Source organism: Halyomorpha halys, unplaced genomic scaffold (genome assembly GCF_000696795.3).
Source record: "Halyomorpha halys isolate HHAL.00 unplaced genomic scaffold, Hhal_1.1 Scaffold81.1, whole genome shotgun sequence".
Taxonomy (NCBI): Eukaryota; Metazoa; Arthropoda; class Insecta; order Hemiptera; family Pentatomidae; genus Halyomorpha; species Halyomorpha halys.
The window spans coordinates 355,690-368,795 of record NW_027115240.1 but is presented as its reverse complement, the minus strand read 5'-3'; the positions used below and the strand labels follow the sequence as shown (position 1 = coordinate 368,795).

Here is a 13,106-nt window from a genome sequence, read left to right as displayed (position 1 = left end):
AAAAAAAAAAAAAAAAAAAAAAGAGCGGTCATTCACAGAATCTAACGTAAGGCCAGTACCAATCTATGGGTGTGAAGAATGGCCTTTGACAAGAAAAGCAGAACAGATGCCCCACTCCTGAGAATGGAATGTATTGAAAAGGAGTCTTGGAGAGTAGCATTTAGAGAAGAAGGAGGATTGATGAGCAGGTGGATCTGTTTGGGGAATCCAGCATCGTTGCTTTAGTCAAAAGAGCAAGAATGAGATGGAGACAAGTTGAGAGGATACCCGATGAAAGGATACTTAAAAAGATGGTTTATGACAAACCAGGAGGAAAACGGAAAAGAAAAAGTCCCCGGATAAGATGGCTGGAATATGTGGAGGAGGATTTGAATCATTTGCATGTTAAATCCATGTTAAAAGATGGAGAAATCAAGAGACTGTGTAGATTGGTTGGTTGTGGTGGAGAAGGCCGGGGTTCTTGCAGGACCGTAGTGCCATAATAATAATAATAATAGATGAATAAGTAGTTTTGGAAGAGAATGTGTTTTGAAAGTATTATAAGAAGATAAAATTAGTATGAGAATACTTTAGCATAAGTAATATTAAGAATATGAATATAAAATCCAGTAAGTAATTATAAGAGCAAAATCAGAATTAATTTTCAATGAATTTTTTTTATTTTAATTTTAATAATTTTAATTTTAAATTTGATCCGTTACTTAGGACTGCATCTCGACAAACGACTGATATGGAATCCTCATACAAGACTAAAAAGACAGGAAACTGCTCGTCGATTTCGACTGTTACAACATTTACTAGACAAACGGTCTAAATTGCCAATCCATTACAAAAGACTGATCTACATGACTATTATAAGGCCTATCTGGACATACGGAGTTGAGCTTTAGGCTCCACTAAACCATCAAATTCTTCCAGAATCCAATCCTTACAGTCCAAAATCCTTCGTAAAATCCTTAATGCTCCTTACTTTGTCACAAATCAAGTCATCCATCAGGACCTCAATATTCCATATGTTGCCGATTTGGCCAGAACCAGATACCGTTCCTTCCATAATAAACTTCTCAACCAGCCAAATCCACTTGTTTCTAACCTGGCTTCTCCTTCATTACCTAATAATCCTCCTAGGCGTCTGAAAAGAAGATGTATTTAAATTTATGTATGAATTTGGATATTGAAATCCAGAAAGTATATACAGGTAGAAAATAAAAATAAAAATTATGAAAAAAGAATAAAAAAAAACAAATTTACGAGTATATGTAATTAATATAATATGTAAATAAGTACAGTAAAAGAACGGTTAAAATTGTGAAAATGTATAAAGGTTTATTTTATTGTATATAATTATTGTTTTCTTTCAAATTTGATTATTATATATTCTCATACTGCTTTTATCTTGATACAATTTTTACACAATGCTTATTCCAATACTACTTATGTGTCAATATAATGTTATTTTCTTGTTATTCTACATTTCTTTTTGTTAATTATAGTAGTTATCTTGTTTTTGTTCTCAGCGCTAATAAAGGTCTGAAATTCTAATTAATAAATTAGATTTATTATTGTGCTCTTTACTCGCCACACCTCCCAACTTCTGCTCATATAACATCCACGGGGAACAATTGAATTACCATTAACATTTTTATTAAAAAAATATAATCATGGAAAAGTACTTTTGTAATAACTCTGGTAATTAAAGCACAGTAACAATATGAGATATGAGCCATGATTTTATCCGCAATAAAAATATAAACCTTAAATTACAAACGCTATTAGAAAGTTTTTCTCAGAGTAACTTAGCGGTTTCCGGGGCGGTAATGCTTTAAGTCTCGGTGAGGAGGAAAGCTAGCTTCTAATTAGTTCCATGTCCTGGTTGCCTCGCTGGGGCTTTAACTGCTTGCTAACTGCGAAAAGTCCTCATTATCTTCGCAGTTATGGCTTCATAAAAAGATTTAATCTTTTTCGCAAGAGCCTCGGGCGGTTCACGAGTTGGTCATTAACTGTCAGCGCATCTCACGCTTGTGGCAGTGATGAGTTCAGAAGGAAAACAATTGTATGTGAAACTCAAAGCATCATCTGCTTCTTGCTTCGATAAATACATATGTATGTATGTATATAGTTATGTATTATTGTACACTAAATATTTATCTGATACAAATTGTGATAAATAAAATATTGCAACTAAATTTAAGTAATGTTTAGATATAATATACATTTTTCATTGCAATTAATGTTTCTATTAAATTAAATTTAGCAATAATACTTGATTAATCTCAATATGTATTATGTATATTTTATTTCTTCATTGTGTATTATTACATTCTATTGTATTTCAAAAAATCATAATAGTTATCAGAGAACACATTAACTTCATTTTTACAGAGATTTAGATTAAATGATAACATCAACAACCCTCCCCCCCCCACACTTGTAAAACAAAAACCAGGACTCCGCTTCTCTCTCAACCACCACGCCGTTTTTTGCAAAATTAAAAACATCCATAGTCTATCCATTGAAATAACCCAAATAACAGATAATGAGTTCAGAGCCCAAGAGATTTTAAGGTCATGTTGTAATGTAATGTTGGTTGCATAGTATGGAGCATTGACTGTTGTTCGAAGGACTTGGTACTGAAAGGATTGTATGCATTTGATATTAGAAGTTTTAGCTATTCTGGGATTTTGTATTTAGCAGTTTATATAATTGTCCAAATCGTTGGTTGATTTGTTGTCTTTAAAGTATATTATGTTGGAGAAACCCAAGATATCAGGCTGAGTGTTCAATTATTAGTTAAAAAAATCTATTTTTAGGAAAAACCAGTCATTTAACTGTAGCTTAGGAATATAAGAAAAACAAAATCTCAAAACATTGCCAAAATGTAGTTGTTTATTATTGGCTAAATTTCATATTCTAAATTGGAAAAAGAAATATAAATAAATATCATCTATGCTTAGACACAAACTTTAAAAAAAAGAAAAAGGTACGAGAAGTAACGCTCACGCGTATTTTTTTTCCTACCTTCTTAATTTTAATTTACAATATAAACAAGACTTATATAGAACTGTTTTATTTCTCCCTTCGACCCTCTATACATACATTGCACTTTATATAGGACTCAGTCAGCAGATACCACAATAGTCTTTCCACTCATGATACTGATGATGAAAGAATTTATGGGACCGCATATCCATTAGCGATTCCCTCCTGAAACGCAATGTTAATGATCCGCTTTTAAAGAGGTTGATAACTGGCGATGAAAAGTGGGTCCTGCACAATAATATTGTGAGAAAAAAGTCCTGTGGAAAACGAAGTTAATAACTCCAAAAGCAGGATTACAACCAAAAAAGGTTTTGCTGTGGATTTGATGGGATTGGAAAGATGTCCTTTATTTTGAGCTCCTTCTGCCCAACCTACCAGTAAGTATGCAGTATACTGTGCCAAGTTGGAACAATTAAAGCTAGCGGTTGAGTAAAAGCGTCTAGCATTGGTTGATCGCAAAGGCATAGTTTCCCATCACGATAACGCCCCGGACCCATCACGCTTTGCAGACCCGGGAGAAATTATTGCAGTTTGGCTGGGATGTGATCCCCCACCCACCCTATTCACCAGACCTTGCCCTAACAAATTTTTATTGTTGTATTTATTGTAAAGCCGAAAACTTATTTCGGGCCCTTCAAAGCTCTCTTAACGGGAAACACTTTAATTCACTGGAGCACTACAAAACTTACATAGAGGAGTTCATTGAGCAAAAATCTTAAAAGTTCTGGGAGGACGGAATTAAAAAATTACCTGAAAGATGGCAACATGTAATAGATCAAAATGGGTCATATATACTTGATCAAGAATATTTACAAGAATCTGAATTTTTTATTGAAATCACTAGTAAAAAACGCTACGAACTTATTTTACAACCCAATATTTTGTAATATCTTGAACAGTTAAGCTGTAAGCTGTAGGAGAAAACAGGTGAAAAGCTGACGGGAAAGGGGAAAAAGTTTCTCTGGCAGAGTTTTCATGACGGGTGAAAAAGCGCTTTCCAAATGACCGGTGACATGCTACTTATAAAAAGTTATTTTCTCCCACCGTGGTCTGTCATTTAGTAGAATCACCATGCTGTCATATATATAGTCAAGGTTATATATTTTATTTTTATGTTAATCAAACAATCAATTGAAAAGATTCTGAACCAGGTAAGGTTACAATCTGGAGTGATATGGTTTTGAAACGGGTTTCCCACGTCATAATAAAAATAACTGAGTAGCTACTTACATTTAAAATTGGGAATCATTTTGTTACTAATACTAATACAAGGTAGTGGAGAAATCGCATTAGACGATTACGTCAGAATAGTGATTCTTAAATAACGGGTAACTCTTAGTGCTCTCATTTTCAAGGTTCATAGACCAGCAGTTTAGCTAAAATCTCTATCTAGCAATACCTGTAAACATAAAATTTACGGATACAATTTTAATTTTAATTTGTCCCCTCCCCCCAATGGCCGCGGCCATATTTTTTATGTCATATGGTAGCCACAGCAATCGTAAAAAATAATTCAATATTGAATCACTGCCCAACCATTTTAAAATCTCATTTCATAACGAATCAATTCATGGTAAAATTAAGCAAACTTTATCAAGCTACGATGATAGTTTTTAAAAATATAAAGTATGTTATTTTTCTTTTATATCCGGCTTGTGTAAAAGGGAAAAGTGATAGTGGTGACTAACGTCACATTTAGAGATTTTCTAAAATTTTATTGCTATTATTTTAAAAAAAAATGTATTTGTCCATTACAGTGATTTTTTTTTTCTGTGACATGTTTTTGAAATATCCTACAGCCTAACAGTATAAATAAAATGAAACGTTTTCCGCAAACTTTCTATTTGGATCAAAAAAATGATTCTCGAGATACATACGAAAAAAGTTGTATTTGAATGTAAAAAATGTTACTCTGGGGTAGCCATGACAATGAGAATTATAGTGCTCATGCCAAGGAGAACATAATTAAAGAGTTGTAACATAATTAACTCATCGGAAGATAGTTGACTGACCATGTTTAGTATATAAAAGGAAGTGGTCCAGATGTGCTCAAAACTCAAATAGTGAAACTATTTATTATAAGTCAAACCGAAAAAAAAGAAAACTTAAGAAGGTTATGGGCAAAGATCTAACGAAGAGATCCATAGAAAAATCAAAGTCCTGGAAACCGAGATGAGAATCAGAAGGCTTATGGGCACATGAAGAGGATGAAACAGGAAAGATTAAATAAGAAGATCTTTAAAAAAATGTTTAGCTACAAAAACATGGGAAGATACACGAGGCAAATGAGAGAGGAATTAAAGAAACTTAAAATTTCAGATACCGACTGTCTAGATAGAGATACGTGTAGGGGTTGAGAACACATTGAAAAATCTCACCAATATTAGAATAGGAAAAAAAGGGGTACGAAGTGATCCGAAGAAAAAAAAGAAAGGCAGTCGAGGATCATGAAACTGGAATGGGAAGAAAGAAAATCAAGACTCCCAAAGAAGCCTAACCATTGATATTCATGTGGTTCTTAGTGGCCGATACGTGATAAAAAAATAAATAAAATATAATTTTTATGAATTTATTCAAGTTCAGTCTTGTTACTATTGAGATGGGAAACTTTAATTTGAAATATAAAAAGTCTCAATTGATTTGGATAAAGGTACTTTTTAATTTATTTATAATGTAATTTACAACTGCACAAAAAAATAACTACTCCTGTCCTACAGTATCCTTTCTAAATACTCCACTAACACCTGTTGAACAGATTCGATACTTCCATACTCCATCTTGACAAGAGACTTACTTGGAATCCACATACAAGCTGAAACGACAAGAAACTGCTTGTTGATTTCGATTGCTACAACACCTTCTTGACAAACGCTCTAAACTACCCATTCACTACAAAAAATTATTATACACTACGATAATCAGATCAATTTGGACATATGGAATTGAGCTTTGGGGCTCTACCAAACCATCAAATTCCTTCCGCATCCAGTTCTTACAATCCAAAATCCTACGTAAAATCCTCGATGCTCCTTATTACTTTACAAATAAACTCTTAGAAAAGACTTAAAAGACCTTAACATCCCATTCGTTGCAGATTTGGCCCAAAACAGATGCGTCTTTTCATGTTTGTCTGTTCTTGATCTCGCATCCTTAACAATTCCTGATAATCCTCCGAGGCTTCTGAAAAGAAGATGGCCACGGGACCTTCTAATTCAAATTAATGCTTGAAGTACCATTAATGGGTGGTTCCTTCCCAAGATTTTCAAATGTAAATGAAACAGTTCACAGATTTACTTATTGTATTTCTTATTTATACAGTTGTAAATTACATTAAATAAATAAATTATATATATATTCCGTTCCTTAATTGATAAGTTGGCAAAATCACTTCTGGAAGACTGGCATCGGTTAAAGACGAAGACTCACTCACTGGCTTCTGGTAATTAACATTCTTGGGGGACCCAATAGCCACGATTAGAAGACAAGCAGACGGGGCGGTCCCCGCACATTCCAATCTCCTGATTCACACACAGGAGCCCTTTAGCCGCGACATGATTAGGAAAGATGTCGATTCAATCACGAACATTTCCAAGTAGTTTGTGGCGATTTATTTGTTTAGGATATTTATTTATCATAGCAATTGAACTTTTAATTAATTTTTTTTTAAGTTGGTTTATGATGCATACACACATGTAATATTACATGAAGTTTATTTTTTTTTTTAATTTGTATTCTATGTTTTATTAGCGTATGGACAGGGAATATAAAAAAAAAAATATTTATTGTTAAAAATTTGTGTACAGGAAGAATTATTTGATTTAAGAAGAAGTATTATTTATTTAAAAATTCAATGGGTACCTTATTTATAAATTGCTGAAAAACATTTGCAGAAACAATGGAATTACGTTAAATAAATAATATAAATGCATATATATTATTAACTACAATAATAATTGAAAATTGAGCTTAGAAGTGTTCATACGCCTTTATATGAATTATACGAATCATTTACGTCCATAGGAATGTTCATTTTGAATTTTTTTTTTAAATATTAATACATAAACTTTTTGCCCTGATTATTTTATACACAAATATAATTAACTACAATCAAATAATCATAATAAGGTGGGAAATTTTATCCTTTCCAATAAAATGAAACAAAGTCCCCTTATATAAAGTAATAATAATCTAAATAAAAACTGTTTTTATCTAATTTTGGATTATAGAGAAAACTTGTGGCCAATATGAGGGCTGAAATTATATATTTTCTTTATTTTTCATATTATGAATATTATTCTATATGATTTTTTTATTAATTGCAGTTCACAACTGTGTTAAATAAAAAATATATCAAGTAAATGCGGTGTGAGTTATATAACAATTGTTTGATACAGCCCTGTTGAGAATCTATCCATTGGCAGAACTCCAATAAGATTTCTACATTAGAAGGTACCGAGGCCATCTTCTTTTCAGACGCCTTGGATGATTATAAGGAATTGAAGAGGAAGCGAGGTTAGAAACAAGTGGTTGAGGATTGTTAGTTATGAATACGCCATGGATAATTTGATTTATCACAATTAGAGATCATTTTACGAAGGATTTTGGATTGTAAGGTTTCGATAAGAGAGGAATTCGATTGTTCACCGAAGCCCCAAAGCTCAACTCAGTAAGTCCAAATATGCCTTCTTGTAGTCATGTAAATGAGTCTGTTGTAATTAATTAGAAGTTTAGACTGTTTCTCGAATAAGTATTGTAATATTCGGATTTGACTAACAGTATCCTGTCTTTTACAAGGATTTAGTCGTTTGCCCATATCCCCTCCGAAGTAGCGGATCTGTTCGACAGGGATAAGTGGAGTATTACTACAGGATACTTTAGAGCAGGACTTATGTTATTTTGAAGTGTAATTTCAGTTACAATATGCCATGCATATTTTCCTATCTAATTTAATTTAATTTTATTATTACGTTTTATTATAATAAGTAATACACAGAATTTATAAATATAGTTAATAAAAATACTTTGTAAAATTATGTAGAAATATAGTATCCCTGAAAGTGCTTGGAGCTTGTAAAATAAATCAATAAAAATGCCATAAAAATAGAAAAAATAAATAAACACACAAACATGCACAAGACTGTTCGCGATTACGTACACACACATTAATACTGGGGGAAACTAATAACCCACTCATTCTATAGTACATGGCAAATAATTGAATCATATTATTGCATAAAGATACAGAAATAAAATGTTTCTATTTAGTGTTAATTTTTTTTTTAACAGTAGGTTTACAGGACCCGTCAATATGACGAATTTCCAACGTTGAAATAAAATACTCCAAAAAACCATAGCATTAATTATAACAATTTTGAATCGTAAATAAATCATTTAATTCAAAGAATTTATACACTTTTTTTTCCTAATTTTTTAAATTTGTATATAGTTTACCTATCTCAACGAAACCCGTCAAATTGATAGCAGATTTCAGAAACAATCCTCATATATCGTTAACTAGTTCCTTCACTAATAATTATAGAATTGAAAGAAAAAGTCTTTCGCAAGATTGTTCCAATTTGTTATTTCAACTTGTTATATTTGTTACTTTGTAACTTGTTGTTCCAATTTGTTATAAACTAAAGCGGATTGTATGGGTTGAGTGTGGCGACCAAATCGCTTATGCTTATCGCTGAAGAAACAACAGACGATCTTTATTATAATTATTGCAGTGACTGTGTAAGAACATGTTTCAATTGTAAACGTTTCAATTATTGTAGACAGTCTCCGCTTAAAGTATTTACAATAGGGTAATAAAATTTGAGTATTTTTTAACTTTACACTCTTTTCTATCAATCATAAGTAAATCCAGGAGATTTAATAAGATATTAACCACAATTATCAACATCAATGAAGATTGTTCTGAAGATGTCAAAGAAGATCAGTACGCAAGATGTTGTTCATTTCAATCTATTCAAATTCATTATTTTATTATGTTTTATGACGTTTTATAATTTCATTATTTTGTATTTCAATCTAAGGTTCTAAAGCCTAATACTGACGCTTGTATATTATTCTAAAGGGATCAATCCCAGAATAAATAAAGAATATTATTATTATGGATTTTGGCAAAGCGAAACTGACAGTGCATTATTGTTATCATTTCCGTGGTAATTTAAAAAAAAAAATAGTTTGTACTAATTAATAGTTTATTTAAACTTGAAGCATAGAATTGTTAAATTCAGACCTTATTTGAATTTTAATACCTTTTTTGGTGTTTGGAATATCTTCGTTTACCCATCAATTTGACAGGTGTTCAAAGAAATCAATACTTAAGAAACGCCCATAAACCCAGTTTTAATTTTATTTCAAAATGATTTGCATTTATTCATTATAAAAATTTTAGAATTAAAGCATATATTATATTTTTACCTAAATGAAGTGGAATAATTAAGAAAAAATAAATACTAAATATAACACAAAGATAATTTTAAAACATTGCAGCCCTTACCTTACGCAATAATGAACAGATGACTAATCTGAAACTAAATAAAAAAAATAATTATAAAATTAATTAATAATTATAAATATTATAAAATATCATTAAACAATACCTCTATTATAATTAATTAAGAATATGATTGACAGGGTTCGTTTAAGGTATTCAATTTCTAGAAAAAACACTTAATTCGTTATGGTTAATACCATAATTTGTAATAAGGTAATGCTATGGTTTTTCTTATTCTTATATTAAGATTCTTTATTAGCAAATATTAAATACTTTTAAACATTTTGATATTGATGAAATTGTTCTGAAGGATAAAATATTAAGTCCTTAAAGTCCAAGAAACAGAGAAAAAGCAAAAAAAAAAAATATAATAATATAAACGTTTTGTTCTTATCCCCTATTATTATTTTTTTATTTTATTTATTTTTTTGTTCTCTGTTTCTTGGGCTTTTAGAAGAACTACATTAAATAGTAACCAAGATACATTTTTTCTAATAAAAGTCGTTTTCTTCTAAACTTTCTTCATCTTCACCTCTACGTCTTGGATTAATGTAAATCAATTCCATATTATAAAATATAAAGTAATATAGAAAAAAATATGAAGTGGAAATTCGCAATAAGGTAATAAGGTTATGAAAAAAAAAAGATGATCACCAAGAAGTAAAAGTAGATTTGTAGCTTTTTTCTTTTTTTTTTTAAATGCTTATTTTATGTTTTTCATATTATATCCGTTAATCTGTTTTAATACAGATTTCCTTAAAAAAAAAAAAAAAATAAATAAATAAAAGTTTCCTTATCTGCTGAGTATGAATGTCGTTTTCTTCTTAACTTTCATCTTCATCTCTTCCTTTACGATTACTGTAAATAAATACTATATTATATTTGCTGAGCGAGTGACGTCTTTAAAAAAATGTGGGTTTATATTAAAATATTTATTGTTTTGGACGGTAATTAATTGAAGAAGTACTGATGAAGATTGGAATATATGTGCTTTGGAACCGATAATGTTTTCAAATGTTCCCTTGCAAACTGTTTTTCCACTTTGGAAGTCATATTTTCATTACTTGAAGTACTTACATGCCAGAAGGGTCTGAAAGGAAAAAACACGTTTTCCAAAACATTAGAAGTAAAATCTGATTTTTGTTTTTGGCTAATAATTTTCAAAAAATTATCATAAAAACAGGAAGCGCGCTTTTTTTTAAATATTAAAAGTACATTAATTACTGTTTCCTATCAAATAGAAATCAACAGTGGAAAACATGGGTAGGAATAACAGAAAAATTTTTGTATATAAGTGTTATTCTCTACTTATATAAACTATGCCACCGTCATGAATTATAGTACATATCTTGATGATAATTAATAATCATAGAAATAAAGAACTGGAAATCCCAAGACAGTGGGAACGAGAGTTAACTACTAGCCACTCAACGTGTGAGAGGGCTTGATCTTCCATAGTGTTTATTGCAATCCGTAGTCCCAAGACGAGTTTGGCTCAGGCCGCATAATACTCCAAAGGTCTGCTCAAGTAAAATATTAAGTTATGAAAAACAAAAATTAACTTTTGGCCAGCTTATTAGGTAAAATTTTCACCCTGCGCGTATGTCGGTGTTTTTTCCAAACTCATGTGGATCATATTACTTTATATTTTATTTATAATGATATATGGATGATTATTAGTTGACCATATTTAATAATTGTAGGAAGTTGGTCCGGTTGGTGATTAAGAAGGTACGCAAATTAACGGAAAACAACTATTTATAACCAACACTACATCAGGGTAACGGTTATTTGCTGTGTCATGATTCACACAGCAAATAACCGTTACCCAGACTATCTTCTTCCAAATAGCTAAGTACTGTCATCTAATAATCATCCATAGTTCATTAAAAATAAAAGATAAAGAAATAAAAAAAAAAATTGATCACTAAGCAGTAGAAGTAGATTTTTAGGATTTTTTAAATTTTAATTATTTTTTTTTTATGCTTATTTTCTGTATTTCATTTTATATCCGTTAATCTGTTTTTATATATCTTTCCTCAGCTGTGAATTTGTTATTTCTGTTTTCTGTCGGTGTGTATTTGAATATTTTCCATATGTATAGCCGTCTAGTTAATACATCTTTTGGGGCTGTTGGTATGAAATGCACTGAATTTTGTCTTTATACATTTTATACTTTATAAATACTTATTATTATTATTATACTTTATAAATCTCCTGTCCTGATAATTTCTGTTTCGTATTAATTTCGTAGTTTTAATTCTTATATATCAACTATAAATAAGTATTATCTTGTTTATTAATTCTAAATCAATTCATAATTACTACCCATTTGAAGCCGGCGTTTCACAAGGTATTGTCTTAGGTTCTATCCTTTACATCCTCTTCGCAACTGATATCCTTTCAAAAAAAGTAATTCAAAAAATCTTTCATTCCATGCCGACCCTCAAATGACATCTTTAAATTAGTTCACTCAGATTAAGCAATGATTCAGTAACTGGCGTATCAAGGTCGACGAATCTAAATCTCACTTTCACATATCGCTTTCACCCTCCGTCACAAATCCTGTACAATAATTGGTTTAAACTCCATACCTCTTCCCTCCCTAGATACAGTCCGTTACTTTCCTTCTAGACAAAAGCCTTACATGGAATCCACAGGCCCGACTGAAAAGATAAGAACTTAACCGACGATTTGGATAGTTTTACAGATAACTCACACAGACACTCTCACCGTTCAATAGAAAAGAAGCTACTAATTTACAACACCATACTCAAGTCTATCTGGACCTAGGAACTTGAACTATGGGGTAGGAGCTAAACCTACGAACATCAAACGCATTCAGTCCTTTCAGTCCATAATCCTTCGAACACTAGATAATGCCTCTTATTATGTTACAAACAAGACCCTTCATCTCATCTCATACAAATTCTCAAACTTCCATTAAGATCTTACTCATTATACTTATTCTCTAGTGCAATCCATATCCAGCTCCATTCATCCTTACAATACCCCCTCTCCCCTCCTGCGAAGATGGAAAAGGCAGTGGCTCCGAGATATAAAGTAAACAAGCTATTAGAGTTCTGGCAATGGCCAGCTTCTTCACTCAAGACCTGATCGTCTGTGGCTCAAGCGCCCTTAACCAGTCTCCAATGGCACTCAATAAAAATGGCGAGGTCGGGAGAGAAGCGCTGGGATCCTGGAGTTTTTCCACATGGATGGCAGGGCTTGATTCGGGGTTCCCTGGACAGGTACAATTGTGTTTTTTTTTACTTTATTTTAATTATTTACCTCAGTTGCTTTCTTATTTTCTATTATTTAACTCAGTTAGCCACCTATATTTATTTATAATGTGTACATATAATTTTATTTTGTATTCATTTCAGTTTATACTTAATTATTTTATTGTATTTTTATTATCATTATTTATTTATTTATTTTTTTGTTAATATGTATATTAACTACAACAAGACAATGAATGTGTTCTTACACCCCTAATACCTATTGCCCTTGAGTGTGGAGAATGAATTATGCCAATAAAATATTTTTAAAAACTGATGAA

General features: G+C 31.1%; 1 protein-coding gene across 4 annotated transcripts in view; it reads right to left on the bottom strand.

The window, feature by feature from the left end:
* kek5 (kekkon 5) overlaps window positions 1–13,106 on the bottom strand; it is a 597,474-nt gene that overhangs the window by 237,719 nt on the left and 346,649 nt on the right. For 2 of the 4 annotated variants that reach the window (XM_067052307.1, XM_024358914.2), the window contains exon 3: window positions 9,548–9,581. The exons of the other annotated variants lie outside the window; for them this stretch is intronic. The gene's annotated coding sequence lies outside the window, so the exon portion shown is untranslated. The remainder of the gene's footprint in view (window positions 1–9,547; window positions 9,582–13,106) is intronic. 4 annotated transcript variants of the gene reach the window in all.